Source organism: Limulus polyphemus, unplaced genomic scaffold (assembly GCF_000517525.1).
Source record: "Limulus polyphemus unplaced genomic scaffold, Limulus_polyphemus-2.1.2 Scaffold3681, whole genome shotgun sequence".
Classification (NCBI taxonomy): Eukaryota; Metazoa; Arthropoda; class Merostomata; order Xiphosura; family Limulidae; genus Limulus; species Limulus polyphemus.
The window spans coordinates 21153-48885 of NW_013669291.1; positions in this window are offsets into that span (position 1 = coordinate 21153).

Below are 27733 nucleotides of genomic sequence, written 5' to 3' on the forward strand. Positions count from 1 at the left end.
TAAGTGTATCGTAAAGTTGTATTTAGAAAGAATAAACCAGTTTTATTAAGTAAGGACTTGTGTCGCTAAAATTTCGTCGGAATGAAGTTACGGAAAGTTAATTAACAAACGGAGAAGTAACAATACACTACGTTGCGGGTGAACACCCTACTTCAGTTGTAAGTACGATAGTAACACATGAAAAAAGAGCGTTCGAACAGAACGTCCTCTGTTAATTCTTATTGTTTTGCATTATTTCCTTTTAACTCTTTCATTATGGTCATTTATATTTTAAATCTTCTTTGTTAACAAATCGATCTTGAAAATAAAAGGTGTTAATGAAATATGAATCGAGTATTGTCTTCTAATCTTTATCTCGCGTTCCAACGTGGCCGGATGATTGATTGCTAAACTATACGAAAAATTGTTTGGTGATAATTCAGTTTTTAGGTAGCGTTGTTTGTTTTGAATTTCGCGCAAAGCTACACGAGAACTATCTGCGCTAGCTTTCCCTAATTTAGCAGTGAAAGACTAGAGGGAAGGCAGCTAGTCATCACCACCCACCGCCAACTCTTCATATTTAGCTTTGTTAAAATTTTAAGAATTATCGGAACCAACTTTCATGGACTGATAACTGTCATTTAACCTTGAAGTTTATCAACGACCCTGAGATTGCGAGTAAAGCTCCCTAACCACCTGGCCATCCAGGCCCTTTAGGTAGCATAAATACCTTCTCTTTCTGAGCGCGGTTCGACCTGTGTTAGAGCTCTGGAATTTTTACTCAGCGAATTGCGTTCGAATCACTACGATACCACAAAACCTTTTCCGCACTTTAAGATGCGAGTGCGTTGTAAAAGCAACAGTCAATCCCTTAGCGTGGATGGTGAATCGTCTGGTACTGACGATTGGCTGCCTATCCTTTAGTCATTGATTCAAAATTAGGGATAGCGGCTCACATATTAATGACAAAGGTACCTAGGCCAAAATATAAAATCTTATTTTTCTAGACGACAATGTCCGTGGACGAAAAGTATTAATTATAAATATGTACACCAGACGACACTCTAGCTAACCAAATTACACTCGGGATTTAAAAAATATCTGGTTAATATTGTGATTTAAAGGTCTTTTTATTTTTTGCTATGCTCAAAGATGCATAGTGATGTCACCACTGCAGCGATTGAACCCCGAATTTCAGCATTATAAACCTTCAAGCTTACCGCTGAGCCACATGGTTCGAGGAGATTTTAGAAAAAATTATCCGCCATCTCCTCATTCATGTGATGAGCTGTTAATCAACGTTTAAACTACCTTATTAATGTGTATGTATAAATTCACTGTAATATCGAATTCATTATCGGACAATTAAGGTTTAAATTTTGATTTTTTAAGAAAGTAATTCAGCGTTAACTTCACGTTTAAGCTGAATGACACTATCCTTCTAAAGCTTTGTTAAAATTTTAAAAATTATCGGAACCAACTTTCATGGACTGATAACTGTCATTTAACCTTGAAGTTTTCATATATACAAATAAATCTACCTTAAACACAATTTTAAACCTCGATAACTTTTGCGTGACAAATGTTTTGTTAGCCTTTAAAGAAAGTGGGACGATCGAAAAAATTAATGTAGTTTTTAACAAACAGTTTTATTGCTTTTGGTTCATAACTGTAAACTTAATACATTTGGCTTTTGTATTATTTGGAAAGTTTAGTAACATCAATAATACGTAATAAAGATATTTTACACCAGATGTCGAGGCTGCAACCAACGCTAAAGTATATTAGACTTGCAACCCTCGAATTTCTTGCATATTTATAATTAATAAGTACATTTTTTCCGTATCAAAAACATTTCAAACACTTTCAAAATTCAAATTGAGTGTGTTTTTTTATACGTGTGCATGCAATTTCTTTAAAAAAATGATTTAAAACTTTTTTCTGTACCTAAAAAAGTATATATCCCAGAATTTCTAACTCAATAGCTGTCCATCTCTCAACCAAATACGCTTCGTGCAGTAATTTAACTATTTAAAACATATATATATGTGTGTCCTGAAACGCAAATATCTATCAACCTCTTATGCTGTCTCTACACAACAGCGCATGATAGCTATATCTACTCTAACGGTTTCTTTAAATCACAATTTTGGCTTTTTAACAATATTTGAGCTATACAATAATTGTATTGGTCGGTGATTCTAAATTATGGACATAACCACACTAGCCTGTAATTTGACCGTTGCTAAACTCTTTTAGCATGTAAGTAAAATCACTGTACCGAAGAGTTAATTTCCAGACAAATTATATTTAAGGAAACACAATTCTGAGTTTTTGTACGTTAAGTTTAGTCGAAGCAACAGCTTCTTGGAAAGCTTGTATTTATAAATATTAACTTGTAAATGACTTACAAGCCAATCTAAAAACCTTTATAGCATTATAGATAATTACTTCAATTACGAAATTATTTAACTCTTATATTTCTAAACACGTTCAAATTTGTTAAAAATTACACACCCAGTAATTTCAAATTACCTTCACGTATTTTGCCAAAGTTGCTAATAATAAGAATTCCCCAGACCCTAGAGCTTCGGACGAAGGCGCATGCAGGATATGCAGTGATGATGTAAGGCTGTATTAGCCAATCCGAGTGAACATCTTGTTAAGACGGGCCTAAACATTCTAAGAATGTTTTAATGACACTACAATTTAAGTTATCTGTTGTCATAGTGGAACAGTGGCATCCTCACAGTTTAGTGTTATCGTTTCGGCTTAAGTTATGATTTAGATAGTTACAAAATGTTTGCTATTAATTTTTTATCCTTGATTTCTTGTATTCAATATGTATAATTAAGTAAATGTGCAAGTTGACTAATTTTCTAAGAGACAAATTGCATACCAAGCTCTGACCTTGATGAAAGCTCGACAGATCAGGTGAAAGTCTACAAGTAAAAGTGAACTCTCAGTCTATAATGGACTTTCTTTTTGAAGATCTTGTAATGCACTTTAAATGTCTTACCTTAAAAGTTTTGCAGGTTAGTTTAAGGAGACTGCACTCCATGTTTTACAGTCGGGTTAGTACCGATACCGGCGGTACTCGGCGTCCAGTACCGGGCCGTCAGGTTACATACCAAATGCTTGGAAACTAGAGGACGTTTTAATTTTCCTGAAAAAACGAAAGCCACCAAGTAAACCAGAAAGCTACACAGACTAATTAGCCTAAGCAGGTGTATTGGAAAACTAATAGTAAAAAAATAATCATTTCAAGACATTTGGCATATTTTGAACTGACATCGAAACTACCGGAAAACAAAACGGATTCAGTAAAAAAAAAAAAAGACAAATCACAGACCGTCTGGCAAGATTCACAGAAACTATAGTAGACAGTTTTAACTCGAAATGAATGATTTGTCGTTTGCTTTCGCGATGTTGAGAAAGCATCCGACACTGTATGGCACAACGGATTAAAATATTGAATGTCGCAAATGAAACTAATGCGAGGTGTTATTCACCGACACTCCAACTTTCTAGACAACAGGAAAGCTAGAATTAATGTGTCGGACACCTTATCTGAGTACTATACCCACAAGGAGGTGTAGTTAGCCTTATTCTAATTCATCATATATGCGAATGAAATGCCACTTTTTGATCCAAATTTCTGTTTCTGCTCCCAGATTGCTGATGATGTGGCTATTTGGAAGAGCTCATATACTCCAAATATAGCAGCGACAAATTTACAACCACGATTAAATGAAATAAAAAATTAATGCAACAACTGGAGAATCAAGAAAAAAGCCCCTAAAACACGAATCATATTATTCACAAAATCAAAGAAAGAGGAGCAAACAGCTTCCAAAATTATACCTCTACGGAACTCTTCTACAAATAGTAACATCAGTCAAATTCTTGGATCTAACCTATAATCTTAAACTAAATTAGACTGAGCATATAAGTGAAATTAGAAACAAAGTCTGACAAAGAGCGAATTATGTAAGACGTCTGACTGGCAACAATAGAGGTGCTACAACAGAAAACATACTAAAAATCTATAAAACTTACACACGTCCAGTGGTAGAGTATGTCTACCCAGCACGGTAAAATGTAACCAAACGTTACAGACATTGTAAAATTCAATAAACACTAAAGCATACAAAATTCCTGGTTACACAAACACAATTTTCTTACACAATTAAACAAATATCCCCATATTGACAGACAGACTTCAAAATAACTCAATAGATTACTTCCGCTGAAATAGACCTAAGCACCTCTCACCACTAAATCTAGTAAACTTGTTATGTAACCTATGGCTACCTACTACCAGGCAAACCGGTAGCTAGATATAGTGTTAATTTTAATTTTAAAAGGGTTTTTATGTGTAAAAATCAGATTAGTGCTATATATTGTATGTATGGAACTGTTTGTATGAACAAAACTTTATGTTGACAACGAACGAAAAGAAGTATATACCAGAAAACAAGAAAAACCTAGTACATTCATGGACAGTGCCTGAAAATGCCGCCCACTCGCGTATGCGAACGAGCTATTGTTAACTCGCATGCAGTGGCTGCATGATGTAATTATGGGTTTTTCTAGCTACAGGGCCGAATTCTACAGAAGAATTAATGTGGGCTTCATCCATGACACTCAGGAACCAAACGAACAGCCAAGGAAGGAGGTACCTGATCGTCCCAGGTCACTTGACGATCAGGGAAACGGTCAGAATTCTTCACTACTGTTTAATATTTTAGGACTTTTAAAGGACAAGTTTACATTTATATATAGTATAAGCATTGCATATATAATTTTTAGTGTTGTTTTGTTGACAGCTTTTCAAAATAATGCGCAAGAGCGCTGTTTCCATGGTAACCGTCAAGTGACAAGTTGGTCATGGTGTTGGTATATTCATGTAAATCCTGTACAAATGGTTATGATTTATTACCCGAATTGTGTCATAGTATTTCTAATGTGTTGCTTATTGTCTTTGAGTATTATGTCAGCTCAAAAATTCCTTAGATAAACCCCAAGAATGATAACTCTTTCCATTGTCATATTTATGTCAGCGTATTGTCATCTCTGGTCGTCACATGTATCACATCAGATTATTTGTGGTCATTTTGCGTGCAGGACCAATAACTATGAGGACGAGTTCAAAAAACCGAAATATCGCTACAATAATTTTAAACACTTAAAATTAGATTAGTAGTTTTTGATGTAACAGTATTTACTTTAAAGTTCATGAGATATGTTGAAGTTACCAACTATAAGATAATGACAAAAATACCACAGTGATTACGATTTTCAGTAATTATCACCTTCATATTTTAATTTTTAAAATAATAATAATAATAAAATATATATAAATAAACACGGCATGTTTTGAACTTAAGTGTTTAACATTCAAGAAACATGCGAGTTAAATATACATCATGAAGCAATATTGTTATAATTTCGGGATTGTTTTGTATTCAGGCCCGTAATGATAGAGGAACAAAATTCTGAACCCGTCACAGATGTGCAGCCTAGCACCTCTGGCACAACAAGAAAAAAAACTACATCCCAGATAATGTAAAGCGTACCATATGTCATAAGCAGTCAGGAGAACTTTACAATGTTCTGTGTACACTCAGAACTGCAACAAGTGCCAGACAAGATGATACCTGGGAACGGATGAAAAACGATTTGGAAAAAAGACTTGTTTCTAATAGATAAAAAAATCAGTATGGAATCTAAATTGTAGAAACAGTTATTTGTTGAAGAAAACAAATGAATGGATACAGAGAAAGAGACAAAATACGCAAGCCTTATAAGAAGACTCGGATTATGGGAATCAAACACCCAAATAAACACGTCGTCCCATGGTTCCGATGTCTGATAGCAGGAAACAGTGTGTAATTTGCTGTAAATTGCACGATTCTCGTGGGAAGGAGCCCATCTCATTGGTAGAGACAGGAAATAGACAGCAACCTTTACAGAAAAAAAAGCCAAAGAACTTTGCGATGAGGATTTGTTACGGCGTATCGAAGCATTCGGAGACGAAACATTAGATATGGTTGTAAAAGATGTATGCTATAACATGGTTTGCATGAACCGATATATGGCCAAGCGTAATATGGCAATCTTATCAATTGAACCAAGTGACGTTTATGATGTAGCCTTCAACACACTCGTGGAGGAAATAACAGAAACACTGTTGAATAATTCATCCGTACTCCTGTTATTTACAATCAGATATAGATACCAAAAACTGCTTCGACACAATGGAGTATCAAATTGGGAATCTTACCAGTCGCATTGCTTAAAGAACCGTTTATCGAACCATTATGGGAGTGGTGTTGTGATTTACTCTCGCACAATGTATTCATCAAACATTGTTTGTTCATCTTCACTCATAATTGGTAACAAAAATGAAGTCCCTAAGTGAAGAAGCAGGTGAAACCGATGACAACTATGTTATCACGAAAGCAGTTCGCTTGTTAAGGGACAGAGCAAATTCTTGTAAATCATCCGGGTAACAAACATTAGATGAGCGCAGGTTAGCGCAGAGAGGATTTATCGATTTGTGTCTGACAAAAATAAGGATTTCAACAAAGGTGTATCGGTTGACATAAACGATAAGGCCTGGCACCTGTTGCAACAAATTCCATACAGTGTATGTGAAATATAAAACCCACTTAGCATTGGAATGGCAATGGGCCTATACAATCGAACACGAAGTAAGGCATTGATAACAACATGATTCATCTAGACTAGTGCATAAACTATGATACAATTCATCGATTTCTGATGTCAATATTCAACAGTATATTTGAAAATATCGAAGACTCTGGTATCTACCTACCCCCCAAACATGAGGCCTGGAATGTTCACGCTTTTAACTATCGACTGGCATGAAAGGACATACGACGGGTCAACCTTTTCTGCCACAAGTTCCATAATGATCCAACTAGCAAAATATAATGATGATAAACCACCGAGCAGTATAAGATGGACACTTTGAATAGCCACCAATGTCCAGAATCTAGCCAACACCCTAACAGTAACACGGACGGTAATATCACGAAAACGAATAATTGATAAAGCCACAACAGAAAGTATTTCACGTTGCAAACTGACTCCAAGTGACAGGAAACAATCAAGGTCACTTTCAGCTATTAATTTTGATTCTCTGAAGACATCTGGTCCACAAGTAAGGAAAGATTTATTGTTTCTGTAGAGTTTAGCCATAATAACACCTACAAGCCTAATGAATGCTAAAATCGATGAGAAAATTCGAGGATGCAGTGCATTCTGTACACATACTGCACAAGAACAAAAAACTGATGCTATAGGTTATCTACCACTTACTCGATCTTCACAAACCAATCCTGGAGTTGGAAAAACTGCAATGAAAAATTTAGTTCCAATTCCTCACATCGTTATTATTACATTTTAGAGGATGCTTTCCTCTTTTATATTACTTGTGCACTTGCGACGAACTTTAAAGAAGTTATTCGAAATATTTATAGTTTTGGGGGAAACGTGTGCTTTGGGGTTACCATGGAAACGACGCTCTTGCGCAGTATTATGAAAAGCTGTTAATAAAATAACGCCCTAAGTGATATAAGTAATGCTTATACTGTATAAGAAGTTCGAAGTTTTGCTTTAAAGGTCCTAAAATACTAAACAGTAGTGAAGAATTTGACCACAATTCGAAATTTTGATGAAAATTTGCATATTAATGGGATGTCATGAACATGCAACTAAGCTAATTTAAATAGTGATAGTGTCATCTTTTAGAGGATGTTTTTATCTTTTGTTTGATATCTTAATTACTCTTTGATGATAACTATGAACGGAGTTATAGCAGAAAAGATATTTTAAAAAATGATCAATTTTATCCCCGGTTTCCATGGAAACGGCATTGCCCCCTCCCCGTCCCTCTTGTGTAAATATACAAGGGATGTCCACCCTAAACAATTTTCTTAAGGTCCATACTAATCATAAAATTACACCTTCCTTTGACAACAGACCGGGACCTCCAAATGAAAAACGAAATAAAATTTTAAAATGCTAAGTGTTATTGACATAATTCCCCCTAGCGGGCCCCCTAGTGACACAGCGGTATGTCTGCGGATTTACAACTTTCGAAATCATCTTTCGATACCCGTGGTGGGCAGACCACAAATAGCCCATTGTGTAGCTTTGTGCTTAACTTTAAACAAACAACAACTCCTCTAGAGGATATTTTAAATATAAATTTAAGATAAACCAAGCAAAGATCAGAAACCTAGTTTGTTATTATATTGTTATGCTGTGCAATATGCACTGACAACACTTGAACCAACAAGAAGTCAGGCATTAAGCTCCTCAAAAACAGCAGATTTGAAGGAATCATAGGGTAAAGGATTAAATGAACGTGGACAGCAAGGAATAATCTCAAATACCTCTGTAATACAAGAGACTAAAATATCATTTACATATAAGACGGCCGACTTCCTTCTCGTTAAAAGAAACTGGCTTATGAATCAGAATTTTGTTTGTTTGTTCGTTTGTTTCTTTTAAGAGCAAAGCCACTTTGGACCATCTACTGGGTCCACTGCGGGGAATCGAACCCTGTATTTCAGCGTAGACTTATCACTGTCCCATTGGGGGACCAGTCTTTGGTACTCAACAAAGATAGAGCGAGTTGTTTCTATAAGTGCTAAGTTCAACTAACTAGTCTACAAGAAATACGGTTTGAGATAATTCTACTTCGCACAACAAAAAGTAACATGTTGTTGGAATCAGCGTTAACTATGCTTTTGTTAATGAAACTCGATGTTGCGCTGTTTTAATAAGAGATTACATATCTACCATTCTCTAATAAGTATCTGGTTGTTTTTAAGAAAACAATTATGCAGCTTATGAATAAGACAGAAGTCTGGATGTGTGGTTTGTGTCGCCTACTTACTCTCTTAATCTTTCTATTCGGACATGATTAGCTGAGAGGTCGTGTAGGTTCTTTCAATTCACCTTTCACATATGGTAGTACATTGGAGATCATAACATCACACTTGCAAGTGCATCGTGAACCACACCCTTACATTAATATTAGACTTTCAGTTGCATTTAATCATGCTTATCATCTCAGATGTTGCTGGATCTTTGATATAGAAATTAGATGAAGTCAACCATTAACAACTATGGAAACAGTTATGCGCATTCTCAGAGTTTAGTTAATGTTGAAAATCTCTTGGATTTGAACTAGAAAGTAATTACGTATAACAATGTTTTGAAACAACAAGCTAAACTAAAACTATTAAATAAATATATTTAAAAATATCTTAAAGCCATCCCTTATCATTAATACAGTTATCACTTAAATTTACTGCCTCCTCAACATCTGAAGGCAACCCATTCGAAAGGCCAGCCACCCTGTTAGAAAAATATAACTGTCTTAGCTGAAGATGACTCCTATCCTGCCAAAATTTCCATTTGTGTCCCTAGTACTACTATTCTCACTGTTAAATATGATAAAAGATGATGCATCGACACTCTCAATTCCCTGTACAATCTCAAAGACCACAATCAGATCCAATCCAACTCTTCTTTTTTCAAGAGAAAACAATTTGAGAGATTTTAACCTCTCCTTATATGACAACCCCTTCATCCCAGGCGCCATTCTAGTAACTTTCCTCTGAATTATTTCCAACAATTCAATGACCTTCCTAAAGTAAGGAGCCCAAGACTCAACACAATACTCCCAATGTGGCCTATCTAGTGACATATATGATGAAATTATAACCTCTTTAGACTTTTATTCAATATTTATGTAGATACAACCTAAAATCTTATTTGCCCTACCAATAGCAACAGCACACTGCTTGGATAGCTTAATACACTGAACAACCATTACACCAAGATTCCTTTCTTTCATGATACTGTTAAGGTTATTCCTATCCAAATTATACTTATAATTCAAATTATGATAACCCACATGCATTATCTTGCATATGTGATAATTGAAACCCATCTTCCATTTATTTGCCCAACTCACTAAATGATCTAAATCTTTTTGTAAATTAGCAGCAAACTCCTCACAGCTAGCAACACCGAAAACCGCAATATCATCTGCAAATTTAAGTAATTTATTGACCATTCCTTCATCTTTGTCATTGGTATAAATCAAAAAGATTAAAGGTCCTAAGACTGAGCCTTGAGGTACCCCACTTGTGACGTTAATCCAGTTAGACTGAATTCCATTTGTAACAACTCTCTGCTTCTTTTCATCCAGCACTCTTCTATCCAATTTGCTACCTTATCCCCCACACCTATAGATATAATTTTTAAAGGCCTTTTATGTGGAACCTTGTAAAATGCTTTCTGAAAATCCAGATACACCAAATATACACCTTTACCCTTCTCTACATAAGCAGTAACTTTTTCAAAGAATGTCAAAAGATTTGTAAGGAAAGATTTTCCCTTGATGAAACCATGTTGACTATAAAATAAAATGCTAAACTTTGTTACTGGCTTTGCAAAGCATCTTTTTTATACTTTATAAAACTTTTCCCACAACTTATGTAATACTCACGGATCTTTAATTACTGGGACAATTTTTATTACCTCCCTCGAAAAGAGGAGTGACATTAGCTAACTTCCAATCCTCCACATTCTACAGCGACACCAGTCAATGATTCAGAAAACAACAAATATCACCTTCTAACTGTAGCCAACCAATTAATGTTAGCCATAAATATTAAGAGGCTGTCCCTGTACCATAGTTTCCTTTCCTTCATTTTAAATCTTCTTGGATTGTCAGTTACAAAATTCTAGCACCTTCCTTTTCATCAACTGAGTCAACATTGTGCAGCATAAGTGCTCTTGCCATTAGTACTTACCTACTAGTGTATCTCCAATTCCTGGAGAAGCCTGTTCTATATAAACCCATGAATAAAACAGAACTTCAGTTTAATGACACGTTAAATGTGCTTGCACCCTTCACACGACTGTTGTAGCTCTTAATTCACTTCACTGAGTGGCCAACATATAAGGTGTTGGCCTGCTCAGCAAAAATCGAATTGCTTACGGGTTGTAGATGCATATCATATCCATACATGTTCACAAGGCTCAAAATTTCATTACAGTACTGTTTTATTATAACGTCTTTACTTGAGCCATCTGTTGATGTACAAAGTAATGTGCCTCAACTTTATAGAACACAATAAAGAACTCCACATATTTCTTTGGTGGTACTTCCACACTAAGAAAAATACAATAATCTAATACACTGGAAAATATTTTTCTCATCCAAGCCTCAAGAAATGCAGTGGCTAATCAACTGATTGTTGTTCAGTTGCACACTAGGCTATCATAACCAGTAGAAAGTACTCCTCGTTTGTTCAAACTCCATGAACCTAGTGAACATCTGCTTAGCAATCTTAGCCAAATCATTAGACTTGAGATGCACATTTTCACCACACCTATTGCTCAAGACAACTTTGTAGGCAACTGATCATTAAGGTTCGGACCTTCATTCATGTAGATCTCTTCAAGTACTCCAAGTTGTTTTACCCATTGTTAGCCAACACTTTATGTGATAACTGCACTGAAGAATCTCACAATATACAAGCTTCCAAACAGTTGGAGAATAATCACTAATAGCCAGGAAATAATGTTTAACAGTTTTGGCCAGAGTATCCGCTATATCCAAGTTTATGCTCTGCAAAGGAGAATCTACAATGCTCTCTAGAGTTTTCTTCTTGGTAGAGCACATTTTATAGCTTCTACACCATAAAAATGGTACAACACACCATCTTGCACCTGTTATGTGCGTTAATACTTGGTAGAGCACATTTTATAGCTTCTACACCATAAAAATGGTACAACACACCATCTTGCACCTGTTATGTGCGTCAATACTTTGTTTGACAACTTTTGACAAACACGTTTCCTCTTGATGCACGTGAATAACGCCGAAGCCGTGCCTGAGTGCTTCAGTTGCTTTTCCTAAAGTTCTTGATTGGTTATAGTGTTCGCCCACCAGTATAACTGTCGTCACTAATACGAGATGCTGTTACTTCTGTTGAAATGGACTTGACCACTGTACGATACCCAAGGCCTGAGCACTTTATTAAATGAATGTGCTAGCAGGTTAGTAAAATAATTTGTTAGTATTCCAATGCTACTGACCCATATGACGCTGAACAACAAAGCTCCATCCTTTAAATATTGTTATCCAACATACATTTATACATTTCGGACTTTATCTTGTTTATGACTATTTGCCAAAGTGGTGGCTTCTCTCAGAGTGTTTGCTATGCAGTAATATTAAGTCAAGTCTTTGTCTGTCTTCAACGTCCACCAAAACCTCAACCCCATGTGTGTGTGTGTGTGTGTATTATTACAGATACGTAACATGTAACACCAAGCTCACTTACCTAGTATCTTTACCGAATGCTGAAAACACCCTTACACCTAGTTTCATTGTCAAATTTAATTTCTATGTTTCCAAAAGCCAAGTTTAGGTCACTGAACCAATGCCATGTGGCTGAAACACTGTCAATGCTCGAAGGAGGCCCTTCTAATTTTTATGAAATCAAATTCTGGTGAACATAGCGTCCTCAGGCAAGTTCAATAACATTAATGTAATACATACAAATACACATTATCATTGCATTCCACATCAATCTCAGTTGCTGGACGTGGTCACAGTGCATCATCAATGTTTTACCAGTCTGAAAGCTAGTAACCACTTCAAACATCTACAAGATACTGGATACTCCACCTGGTGGTGATATGGTTCTTCCTGGCAGACATCACACACTATACCCACCTCATCTTTTTTTCTGCTCATATATGGCCCTGACCAATGTCTGACGATGGCTGGTCTAGAAATCTCGTATGGTTAATTTTGGTCTTGGATTGTCACCACTAGGATCCATACTTTTATTTCTACACTCTTATGCACACATTAGGTAACCAGTACACACATCTTGTTCATGAAAACGTGAATTGCTGAAAACCTCCAAGAACAATTTTGAGAACATTTACTTAAATAAACCCAAAAATATATATTATTTTCTAGTTATAGAAGAGTATAATCTAGCAATTTTTTAACTACTATACCTGTACATATCTCATAACAGAAGTTGCTAGTCTCAGCCTTTACTAAGATTAGCAAGATGATTACTAGCTGATATTACAGAAATTATCTCCACCAAGGGTCAGTAGTTGCGAAAAATACGATCCACTAAATGATTGCAAAGTAAAATCAGTTCTTTAAAAAGAGCTGTCCTCTTTCCAAGCATCAGTTTTAATCCTAGAATCATAGTATATGTCATTTTGTGCAGTCTATTTTCGTCATAACCGCCTAAAAGAACGTCGAATGAAGGCTTGTTTCGAGTTGCGTGTTCTAAAAGTTGGTAGTTGATTGTTATCATCTAATGACTTCTGTTATCGACACGAGTGCACACTGGGATTTCTTTAATTCTTGAAAATTATTTTTTGTTGTAGTTGAACAGTACTCCAACAGATGACAAAATAAAAATACTACTACAATAGCTTCAACAGATCACAACAACGTATTCAGATAGCTATGTGGGCAGAAAAGGACAGGTAAGGTAGCATTGTCCTATTCCAAAGTAAAAAGGAGTTATTAACTTTATCGATTAACGAAGCTATTTTTAGTACACATTTACAGATTGAAGTGGCTTTGCTATAGATGTTTGTAAAGAGTGGTATACAGTCTTAAGAAACTTAAATAGAGCAGGTGTCCACTGCTACGTGACTGCTTCCGTAGTAGATTGCTTTCGCCAAAAAATAAGTGCTTCGAATTTCGGAAAGTTCAATTTTTGTGTCATTAGATTGAGCTTGGCAGAACTTTTGGGCTATGCCAATCTGACTGTAAATCTCTGAATCCCTTTTGTTATTGTTGAGGAAAATATCAGAATCCCTTTTGTTATTGTTGGAAGAAATCTCAGGATTTCTTTTATTATTGTTGGAAGTGCTGACTTAAAGCGAGAAATGCCGCCTTAAGTGAAATCTGGAGCAATTAAATCGTGATAGCTTAGTTAGCCAACTCAAGCTGTGTTGCGAGATCGAATCCTACCGGATCTTAGTTTTCATATCAGAAAATTCTAAGTGCTAACTGCAGATTAAGTTTAACAAAATAATACGGCTTAAAGAACTACATCGTGAATAATATTTCAGTGACAGCAAAATAATTATTATTATGTCTAGTAGAAATATGATCTATGAACGTTTTATTTATAAACTGTGTTTAACTCAGACATATACTTGCTTGACTTTATTCTTCATACGAATATTCTCTTTCTTGAAAACAATAAACATTTACAAGTTGCTGTTCGACTTGGTGTGAAGATGGATTCCTAATCAAGATAACGAGAACCATACAGTGAGTGTGATGAGTCATTTTATTATAACTAAACTATTAAATAACTTAACCATGAACACGTGGCCATGGATCAGTTTTATCTACAAATTACTAACCAATAAATAACTTAACCATAAACACGTGGCCATGGATCAGTTTTATCTACAAATTACTAACCTATTAAATAACTTAACCATAAACATGTGATCATACGTCAGTTTTATCTACAAGTTACTCACCTATTAAATAACTTAACCATAAACACGTGGCCATGGATCAGTTTTATCTACAAATTACTAACCTATTAAATAACTTAACCATAAACACGTGGCTATGGATCAGTTTTATCTACAAATTACTAACCTATTAAATAACTTAACCATAAACACGTGGCCATGGATCAGTTTTATCTACAAATTACTAACCTATTAAATAACTTAACCATAAACCTGTGATCATACGTCAGTTTTATCTACAACTTACCCACCTATTAAATAACTTACCTATTATCATATAATCTACAGTGGGTGTTTTTTTTTTATTTTAGTCTTAATTCCAAGTACAAAGAACAGATCAATGATTACACTTTCATGTTTATGTTTTTTTTTGCAAATGTGTAACTTCGATGTCAACAAACCCATAATCATACTCTAATGTTTAAGCAGTTAACTGCATAATCTTGATGGTTTGATTATGGGTTTGAATTTGCCTATTAAGCCACTAAACTGTTAGAGTTAACAACTTAACCAACTATTTATAAGTTACTTGCAGCTTACTAACGACATGATCACGAATTTGTAACCTGCTACTTGTAACATTCTTAACAATTTGCCCTTTATTAATTGAATGATGTGCTCTAACGCTGCTCAATGCTTCTAATATAATTTAGGTAACACCAAAGACGATAAGTTTATGAGAAGTCTTGACCCACCCACCTGCTCGTACTCTCTTTTAACCATGATCTTCATGAAGAACATATGAATAACATTATTTTTAGTACGAAAATAAAGCCCTGGTAAAAACACGTTTTTACTTTATAGGAGACAGTTATAACTAATGAGACAAAGAGAGCAAACAAATAATTCATATTTTTACAAGCTATCCTAAAGCATTGATTGTGGGTACGTCAATTTTATTGGAGCTGTAGCTGTTGCCATGGGAACATTTCCAAAACTTAAAGGTAAGTCACATGACCGTGATGAAAGTTTGTAGTGGCGGGCTAGAATAAATCCCGTAATGTACGAGGACAAACGAGATATTGCCTTAGAAACGGAGTGTATGTGGTTTGACGAAGTACCGAGCAACGTTAAGTAGGATTAATATATGATCATATAAAAAACAGGAAAGTACACAAGTTACTATATAAAAGTAACCACTTCATTTTTATGTGATTCAATATTTATTTAAATGAAAAGAAAAATCGGAGTCGTGTACTGTGGAGAAAACAGGATGTCAGGAAAGGATTTTAGTCAACAAGCACTTGCAGTTGTTACTTGATTACCTTGGTCAAAATCAAACGATGACCAGGAGCGACTTCAACCCTTTGGAAGACACAACTGAAGAAGCTATCAGAATGTACTGTTTAGTGTTCAGGTGACCATTTCGGGAAGATAATATATATACTGATCTGACTTATTTTCTTAGTGTTCGGGGGAAAATAACTAATTCTCTAAGTGAGAAGGGACAGGGAGCCCAGGCCCCTTAAGTACGAGGGGCAGGGAACCCAGCTCCCAAAGTGGCTAGGGATAGGAAACCTAGTATCTCAAGTGACCTGAAACAGAATCTGAGGCTTCAAGCGTTTGTTAGAAACAATCGTAACTGGCTAAAAATTAGGTCAGGACCCATCTTTAGTTTGAAATAATTTCTGATTTAATATTTTTATTATCACTGGAAACAGAAGCCAGTTTTGTAGATTCAGTTAAAAACGACAAACTTACCAGTTTCTCAGGTGAATCCATGAAGCGTGCATTTGGTATGCAATTCAAGGTGCAAGATATTTTCGTATTCAAAATGTCAATATAAATGTTAAGCCTCGTGTGGCTTCTCCTTTACCAGCTGTTTGTGTATTAGGTGTTCAACAGTGATTGTGCACCGTTATCAGTTACTACTTCCTCCTTGATCAAAGGAAAAGAATGAATGGGAAACGGAAACCCTCCATTTCGTCCTCTTTATCATTAAGCGATTGTGACACGGATGAAGACGTATCCGAGCTGGGCTCCCCTCATCACCCCCACGTTTCGGGGAAGTACAAGCCAGAGCAAAAGATCGAGGAAGAATTTCCAAGGGTTCTGTTGTCCCTTCCATCTCCCGGACCACTTGATCGGGATAAAGAATTGGAATACGAGGAGGTGGCGTCTCCTGGTGGTAGTAGTACGTCAAGCGGGCCAGTTTATAAACGGCAACCAGGGTTCGAATATCATGGCCATGCCATCCAAGTGAAACATAATTCAAAATTCACAGGTGGAAAAGCAGAATCTAGTAGCCAGTTTCTCCAAAGTTCGAATCCTACCATATTGGAAGAAGGACCTTCTTCTGAAACAATCATGGGAAATATAACAGGTCAAAGTTCGTGTAAGAAGAAAAAATCAAGCATTATCAAGGTACAAGACATCTCCAGCCTCAAAGAACAGACTACAGTTATTAAACCCAGACCAAAGAAAGGTAAAACACAACTTTCTTTAACTTACCAGCATTTTCTAAAACGCAACTAACAGTTTTTCAATTGTCAATTCTTAACAAAGACAAAATTTTCCTTTTTTATGAGTATTTGAAAAAGAAAGATGCTGGTTACCTTTTCTGTTAAAGCTTATAAAACTAAAAAAAGTTAATTTCTTATTGACAGTGTTTACAAAATTCAAAGTAAGACTTTTTTTTCTAGTACTATTGTATAGATTTCAATATCGACAGAATGTTTTGTTTGGATCACTATTATATCGTTCTGTATGTGTGTGTGCCATTATTTATATATACATTAACATTTAGATGATTAAGATCATTAATATATTACCACTGTTTCAATGAATACAAATCTTTAAGTTAGTTATTTTGTAATCACAAACCAATAAAGTTCCAGAAAATTTTTTATCCCAGGTTGCGACTACAAACTATTTTATACGGAAGTTAGAAGTATAGCATACGCATTTGTATTTATGGAAGAGCTACCAAGGCTTTCTACTGCCGTCCCTAGTGTTGATCTACTGACCAAAGGGAAAGCAGCTAGTGAGTAACACCCTATCACTCACACTAAGTGAATGACTGCCACTCTTATAACGCACCTATCTATGGGGGATATTTTGTTGTATCGCGCAGATTCGAACCTCATTCGATAGTTCCGAAATCCAGAGCTCTACCATAGGACTGACCTACTCCCAAAGCAGTATACAACCAAACTTTAAATACAGAGCACACATGAAAGCCACCAATAACGAATTGTAATGGTGAAAAAAATGTAAAGAAAATTGAGAAAATATTTCAATATTCATGTCAACTATAATAAAATATTAATACTAACCAAGTTATGCTATATCTAATTTATGTATAAGCTAATAAAACAAATGGCGAAAGACATTTCTTAAACCTAATTAACAAATGTGTTAATAGACAAAGTACTTTTAGCCACAAAGGTTTGGACTTTATGGTAAGCATGGATAAAATTAACGGTTTCTTGCTCAATTTTAAATTCAAAAACAGCTAAAATGGTATAGAAAAAATATATCATTTTAAAACAACGTCTAGCCATTGTTAACGTGGCACGATGCCTGATGATGCCACGTTAACAGTGGCGAAACGTTGTTTTTTAAATCATATATTTTTCTATCCCATTTTAGCTGTTTTTGAATTTAAATTTTTTTAAAGTGTGGGATACCTCCAACATTTATATTTATATTGAAAGGTTTCTTGTTCAGTTTATCTTATTGGATCATAGTTGTTTATTCCAGGTAAAGCTGTTCCAATTTTCACAGAATAGAAAAGTTATTTTTAAACTACAATTGAGCAGTCTCAGAGGATTTTTAGAACCTAAAGTGCTCATCACCAGCGAATTTGGTTGATATGCTTCTTGACCATTTGTGTACAATCATAAACAAATAAATACAGTGAAAAACAATAACCTTTTTTTGGTTTACACAATAAGATTATTTCACTTGAGACTGATTTACAATCTCAAATACACTCAACATGTTTCGACGCTCCTCCATACATCATGTTCAAGAACATAATATTGTTTATACCTTCTGTTCAATTATGTGATATCTTAATCTACACGTTTCTTACAGAATTCCACACCGTATACATAATTTCTCACCTGATAATTTATCATCTTTTTTTTATCACATTCTTATTTTTCGTTGATTTAATTATTTCCATTGATTTACGAATATTTCTGGTAGTGTCATTGTTAGATTGAGCTAATAACAACGTTTTATCCCTGGATCATGTGCTGCGATATACTAACATGTCCAGTTATTGGTGAAATGTCTACTTTTTAACATTTTGATTATGTACACTCACTATATATTTTGTTTCTTTCAGTCTGACTTATCTATAAACTTCCATATTCACAAATTATTTTGTAGATACTTGTATTTTTCCTATCATATTCACTTTGTCTCTAGTTCTATTTAATAAACATTTTGTTAAAAATATTGAAAACTTTATAAGATAAACTAGTTATATTAACTTAACTTGTTTTTCATATACATTAATTAACTTACTGTTATCACACGTCTGTTTCATAAACTTCTTAACTACTCTATCAGTGATATCTGGGTAAATACCTCTTTTCAACTGCTACGTGTTTCAACAACAGTATTTCATTATCTAATTCTTGTTCAGAACACAATTGTGTAGCTCTCTATATACATACAATAAAAAGCTAATATTTTTTGAGGGTTTGTATAAACAATTACTGATGTGTTGACATGATTACAGAGAAAGGTTTTACCATAACTGTTTGGTAATAATGCTTCTCTTCTCTCGTTGTTCTGCCTTCTGAAAAAAACTTTACTCTTCGGTATTACAACTCACTTTTGGTGTGTCTTTAATTCGGTTACATTTCACTAAGAAATTTAATCACTGTAATTACTTCTTCAACTTCTTACTTTGTCTTGTAAAATATTTTTGTCCAGCATTTTATTCTTAAAATAATAATAATAAATCTTGATAGACACTTGTATTATTGCTAAACAAGAAAATAAAGTTTACCATTTACATTTGGTAAAGGCAAAAATTCGAAGAAGTTGAATGGATAGTGTAATAAAAAGTCTGATTTCGATATTGTAAAGCACGAAACTACACACTGGCCTATCTGTGATCTGCTTCCTACGAGCTTTTAAAAGGTATCATGGATAAAAAATGCGAAAGAGACTGATAAGTACAAATTGAAATTGGATAAAAATCTGAAAATTAAATTAACAAGAAAAATAAAACAAAAAGTAATCAACTTAAGTTGAATCCTTTACCTGATTTATTTAAGAAATATTTAGAAAATTCTAAAATAGTAAATAAAAAAGATATATCGATGGAAATTGTAACAAACCTGTTTAAAGTGAAAATAAGAATAAGAAAAATGATTAGGTGAGAGTGTTATAATTTAGTTAAGAAGTTTGTTCTTAGATTGTAACAGAAAACATCAATAGAAGAAATAAAAACATCGTGATTTGTAAAGTAGATAAAGGTGACAAACTGTAGTGATAAATAAAACCGATAGCAAAAATAAAGAATTATTACAAGAAGGTCCTGAAGAAATAATCAAGAATGTTCCTATTAATAAGTTTCATGAGTTGATAATAAAACACTAAACAGTAAATCTTTAACACCCCAAGAGAAGAAAGAGTTAATACCCTCAAGTTGCATAGCTCCAAGAATCACACATTCCTAAGGTTTCCAATTTCAATGATAGTTATATACCAATAGCATCTAATTTAGGTACATCAACATATAAGGTTGGCTAAACTTGTAGAAAGAACTAAATAAAAAGCCTTAGAGGAAAATGGTTTACCTGTTCCATTTAATGTAATTTTTGTATTTTCTGAAGTCTCAACTCGAAGTTTCATTGGCTGTTTAGAAAAAGAATTTGATTGTTTGTTTCTGGTTAAGCACAAAGCTACACAATGGGATATCTGTGCTCTGCCCACCACGGGTATCGAAACCCAGTTTTTAGCGTTGTAAGTCCGCAGACATACCGCTGTGCCACTGGGGGGCGAAAAAGAATTTGAAGGAAATAAAATTTTACCATTAGATATCATAGATATTATTAATCGGGTAAAACGTTGTGTTGAAAATTCGTGTTTTTAGGTTAACCATAAATATTATTGACAGAAGGAAGGGTTGGGCTATGGGATCCTCGTGATCATTGTTATTGTGTAATTTTTATATAAAATAATTTAAAAGAAAAGCTTTAAATAAGTTTGATTTGACACCAAAAATTAGGATTAAATATGTTTATGGCACCTTTTTGATATGGCGACATGGTAAAGAAGCTTTAACAAAATTTGCTAATTATCTTTATATAGTTTAGAGGCTGCTATTAAATTCACTTACGAGGAAAAATAATATGGTAGTTTTATCGGTTTTTAGATGTATCAGTTAATTTTTTTAAAAAAGCTAGAGACTACAGTTTATCGTAAATCTTTCTTTGTGATCACCATATCAACAACTGTGTCAAACAAAAGCTAGAAAAATATTTTATTTTTATGTATATATAGAGAGTTATAAAATTGTTCTGAATAAGAATTAGATATAAAATGCTATTGTTGAAAAACTTAGCAGTTGATAGAGGTTTTACCATGATATGGTTGATAGAGCAGTTAAGAAATTTATAAAACAAACGTGTGATAATAGTAACTTGATTAAAATAAATGAAAAAAAATAACAAGAAGGGTTAATTTTGCCCTATATACCTAGTTTACCTTGTAAAGTTTTTAATATTTTAACAAAGGTTTTACCCTATGTAGAAGCTCATAAATAGATTAATGAATTATTAAATAAAACTAGAAACAAAGTGAATGTTATGGGGGGGAAACGACAGGTATTTATAAAACAGTTTGTGAACGTGAAAGACGAAAAGGAACATAAAATATAAAGTAAATGTACATAAGCGAAATATTAAAAATAAAAAAGTAAACATTTCATCATTAACTGGACATGTTAGTATATTGCAGCCCCCCAGTGGCACAGCGGTATGTCTGCGGACTTACAACGCTAGAATCAGGGTTTCGATACCCGTGGTGGGCAGAGCACAGGTAGCCCGTTGTGTAGCTTTGTGCTTACTTTCAAACAAACAAACTTTAGTATATTGCAACACATGATCCAGGGGGAAAACATTGTTATTAGTTCAACCTAAAAATTACAATACCAGAAATATTCGTTAATCAATGGAAATAATTAAATAAACGAAAAAAAAAAGAATGTGATAAAAGAAAAGGATGAGGGATTAGCAGGTCAGACTGTATGTAGACGGCGTGATACTTGTAAGAAACATATAGTTTAAGATATCACATAATTGAACCCAGTTTATAAACAGTATAATGTTCTTGTGATCTACTCTCTTGAAGATCATATGTTGAGGAGCGTCGAAACATGTTGAGTGTATTTGAGATTGTAAATCAGTCTCAAATAAAATGATTTTTTTATTGTATAAACCAAATAAGAGCTGTTAATTTTAATTTTATTTATTTATTTACTGCTAATATAATTTGCAGCATGTTAGAATCCAAGTTCATCAATTTGTTATTATTATATGATGTATGGTGCATATAATTCATTTTGTCCTGGCGTTCACTTAGTTTCCAGTCTTTCATCACTCTTATAATTACCTTGAGGGCAGCATACATAATTTTCTTTATAGAAACTGCCAAGATAACAAGAGACACTTGAATTTCGTGAAGCTCATTTCAAAGACAGTTATAATTGTTTATCTATCCATTTCCAACAGAGATGCAAGTAACTATCCATTCCTTATCTTGTCGTACTTCTTCAGGGACAGTAGTACCATTCTTCATGTCTCCGTGACACTTCCTTCAGAGAGAGAAAGAAAAAAAGTAACATTCCTTATTTATCAAAAATACTTCTTTCAAAGACAGCATTAGCCATTTCTTAACTCCTCATGACGAATTATTCAAAGAGAGCAGTAGCCATAACTTTTAACACCCTGTGAAACATCCTTTAAATATAATAGTAACATGATTAGGAGGGAGCGCTTTTGTTTTCTAGTACAGAGTATATCAAAACTAATATATAACTAACGTTAAAGATAGACATATTATTGTGTGATGAGTGTTCGCTTTCTAGTTACCAGAATCAAAGATGTAAACTAATTTTCCACGCATAGAAGAAGTGATGTTTTGTTATACTCCTAGGATTCTAATGGCTGATAAAACTATGCTATATCATCACTAAACAAAATTTGATATGACCCCACGAGCATTTTCTACAAAGTGTTATTTAGTCTTCATGCCAAAAATCGTAAATATTTACGTCTAAAAGTCAAATTTTGTACCGCATAGATAGAAACCCATAAAAAACATAAAAAAATCACATAACATAATAAAGCGATAGTATTTGGAATATGCACGTAATAAAGTACATGAAAGTTGTACAGCACAAATCGGTGAGATTCGGAACTTTATATATCACAGGAAATAAGCAAAACTTCTATAAAGGAACCGAAACGTTTGAAAGTTTTGAAATAAATAAAAGCGTCATTGTTCCTAAAACATCCACCTTTACAAAGCATGCTTGTCAATTATGCATTCAAGGGAACCGTTATATTCCTAAAAACTGTGCAAAATAAGAAAAAAATCATTGTGTCAAAATTTATCTTTACAAACGAAAACCCTCCGATTGTGGAAATAAGGGACAAAACTTGTTCTCAATTTATGAATCCTAAGTAAAAAATATTATTCCAGATCTGTGCATCTATAAAATGATGTCATTCTAAAATTGTGCTTCTAGAAGAATGACAGTTCAAATCGTGTAGCCTATGCGAGGAATAGTTGATATCTTTGTGTTCGTGAAAAAAAAAATCTAGAATGGAGCAATTTAGTAAAACAATCATTCGAAAACTTTGTATCCAATGTTAGTAATGTAACTGTAGAGCTTTGTAATTCAGAAACGCAATGGAATTTTATTTGCTCATCCTAGTAAACCAACGGTGATCGTATGATGAGTCATAGAGAAACAACAAAACAACAGTGAAAATTTATAAGTAATGCTCAAATGTTATTTAAATAGTTTCTATCACAGTAAGACAATAGCAAAAACCAAAATTTTTTTTCGGGTGTTTTTACAAAAGATCTGCTGTCCTTTCATTTGTCAAGGAAAATTGGATAATATTCCATTGATTTATGTTAACTGTAACTAATGTTTTCCAGAGGCAGTTTGGGTAATTTTGATATAATTCAACAACCTTTTTCTTTAAATAATTTTGCATTAATTTTACAACTAATTTTTTTAGGTGTTTAATCAAGTGTCTTGGTCTGAATTGAGCAATAGGAAACAAATGTAAGGGGCCCGGCATGGCCAGGTGGTTAGGGCGCTCGACTCACAGTCTGCGGGTCGCGGATTCGAATCCCCGTCACACCAAACATGCTCGTCCTTTCAGCCGTGGGGGGTGTTATAATGTGATGGTCAATCCCACTATTCGTTGGCAAAAGAGTAGCCCAAGAGTTGGCGGTAGGTGGTGATGACTAGCTGCCTTCCCTCTAATCTTACGCTGCTAAATTAGGGACGGCTAGCGCAGATAGCCCTCGTGTAGCTTTGCGCGAAATCTAAAAACAAACAAACAATATAACATTTATGTAATTACAACTTGTAAATTTCATAACAGTAACACTAAACACACATCAGCATTAGTCTTTCATTTCAAGCAGCGTCAGCTATTCGTTTTTCACACGTCACTGATTTCAAACACCATCAGCTATACAATTATCATTTCAAAATAAAATATGCCACAGCAGTAATTTATATATTTCTGATGTCAGAAAAAGTAAACTCCATCCAATTTTCATTTCTACAGATTTTAATTCGATTTTTTCTAAAAGAAAGAAACCAATGTGAAATATTCTTTCTGAAATAGATTAAATCCCTCATCTGTCTTTGTCTTTATATGTCTTCCGTTGTGACAGCAGTAAGTTTACGGACTTACAATCTTAAAATCCGGGGTTCGGTAGTCTAATGTAGCTTTGCTTTAAAGTAACCCATCCAAAATCGTCTATATAAAATAAAAGATTGTAATACTACAAGGACATGTTTCAGTTTGCTTGCTTTACCTGAAGAAAAAAGACAAACTTGTTACTGTCCTTTTTTTCTGTCATAAAGCTCTAAGGTGGTTTTAATGAAATCTTAAAACACTTATTTAAAGAAAAATAACCTCATGAGATTTTTTAGGGTCTAATAAAGCGCTATTCTACTGGTAAACAAAAAGAAATTTCGATTCAGTTAACAAAATATAAATTAGTATTCCTATCATTGTACTAATGGCTATATAGAGCACTTATTTCTTGTGACTTTAACCTTCAGTCACTAAACTCAGATGTATTTTCGTAGAACTCATTAGAATAGCTATAAAATTAATTCTATGTAAACTGTTGATATATCAGGTCGTTATGGTCACGAAACGCAGACATAGGCAGGACTACCTCGTCTAAACTCTTAACACACGTAATACACGAACAATGGTAATGACACTGCCATGTAGTATTGCATAGTAGAAAGAATTTTCTAGAAATGGGTTTTCCCAAGGCGCATTAGCTACTTTACTATAACATAAAATTCATACTTACCCAGTGAAGTTTTCAAACTTACGCTGCTGTTTGTCAGGACTCAGTACTAGTTGTATCTCAAAATAAAGTTTAAACCAGAATATATATATATATATATATTCATAAGCGAAATCTTTTCAAGAAGTAAAATATAATTTGGTTGGAAATGAAATTCGCCTGGAAAATAACTAGGGCCTTTTTTTTTATTGCTAGCTTTTAACATAAAACATACATCAGTGTATTACAAATTGTGCTGTTTTCCCTTCCAAATGTTGACTGAAAACTCACTTGCAATTCCTTTTGTGTATTCTATGTTTCATACAATCTTTGTATTTATATATGATACGATTACCAGATTTCTAGCCTACAGTAAGAAGAGCCTACGGAAAGAATATGCCAATCAATAACTAGAAGATAAATGTCACCTAGCCAAAAAATACTTGAGACATTTTCTCTTTGATAAAAAAGTTTAGAAAATTTAAATTTTAAAACTTTAAACAGTGCATCACAATTTGAAAATTAAATAATTTCTAGAACGTTATTTCTATAATTCAAAGTCCGATTGTTTTTTTCTGAATTCAGGATTCATAGATCATGTTTAAAACTAAATGGACAAATATGTAAAGGACTAAATACAGTCATCTTTCAATTTTCCTTATGTATTAAGCAATCTTTTCAAGCTTTTTAACATTCACAACTGCAATTAGTTCGATCTTTGCAACATCATTTACTGTATAAATATGTATTCTGTTGATCCTATTTCTGGAAAATTCCAATTATTTAATAAATCTTGAATAATACAACGGACTGTAGGACTACAGGACATTCGTATAATCAAAAATTACTTTCTAATCCACATGTTTTATCAATAATTACAATGGTATCAGAAATTCGGTAAAATCCAATAATGTCAGCAACTAAACGAGTCTTAAGAAATCTAACAATGTCAGTATTTAGTTTCAACGCAGCAACTCTAATAACATCAGCTGCTAATTCAAACTGAAAAACACAACACCACCAACTAGATTAAACTCAAGAATATAACAATATCAGTAGCTAAATGGAACTCAAAAATACAGCAATACCAGAGGCTCGATCAAACTCAAGAATATAAAATATCAGCAGCTAGATCAAACTTAAGAATACAACAATATCAGCAGCTAAATGGAACTCAAAATACAACAGAAACAACTAAATCCAATTCGAGAATATAACAATATCATCACCTAAATGGAACTCAAAAACACAATACAAACAACTAGATCAGATTCAATAATATAACAATATCAGCAGATAAATGCAACTCGAAAAACACAACACAAACAACTAGATCAAATTCAAGAATATAACAATATCAGCAGCTAAATGGAACTCAAAAATACAAAAATACCAGAAGCTAAATCAAATTCAACTATATAAAATATCAGCAACTAGATCAAACTCAATAATATAATAATATCAGCAACTAGATCAAACTCAATAATATAACAATATCAGCAGCTAAATGGAACTCAAAAATATATCAGCAGCTAGATCAAATTCAACTATATAAAATATCAGCAACTTGATCAAACCCAAGAATACAACAATATCAGCAGCTAAATGGAACTCAAAACACAATAGAAACAACTAGATCAAATTCAAGAATATAACAATATCAGCAGCTAAATGAAACCTAAAAACACAACACAAACAACTAGATCAGATTCAATAATATAACAATATCAGCAGCTAAATGGAACTCAAAAATACAACACAAACAACTAGATCAAATTCAATAATATAACAATATCAGCAGCTAAATGGAACTCAAAAATACAACACAAACAACTAAATCAAATTCAAGAATATAACAATATCAGCAGCTAAATGGAACTAAATCAACAATAAAACAGCTAAATCAACAATACCAGCACCTAGATCATATTCAAGAATACAAAATATCAGCAACTATATGAAAGTCAAGAATTTGTCTTTGTTTTGTTTGAAGTTAAGCACAAAGCTGCACAATGGGCTATCTTTGCTCTGCCCACTACATGTATCGAAACCCGGTTTCTTGCGTTGTAAGTCCGCAAACATACCGCTGTGCTAATGGGGGGGGGAACTCAACAATATAACAATATCAACATTAAATATAATTCTGCAAATCCCAAACATTTAAATTCAACTAAAAATAACACTTTTTCGACAAGTCAATTTTTCTCAAATGATCAGTTTCATAATGTTTTTGATACTGTATGCTTGACATTTTGAATCTGAAACACACACATCCTTTGACTGCGTATTCCCAATACTGCATTAACTACAGCAAGAATTATAGGTGATATCATCTAAGCTGATATAGCTCCTAAATCATTTTAGGCAAATACATACTGTTAGGATGCATCTGGTGATTTGTATGAAACAGCGGATGTGAAGATTGGAAGGTCACTTGTGGCAGGTCATTAAGTAGTACCCATAACAGTGGCTAATTTCTCTAAATGTGAGCAGACACTTAAGGAAGGGGCATTGTTGGGTGTGTGAAAGGAGGTAGAGCCAGTCAATGTTAATGGCAAGAAATACAACCATAATGAAACGACATACACTCCCAGAACATTTAACTGACCTCTATAAGAAGAGCATAGTCCATTTGCCATCA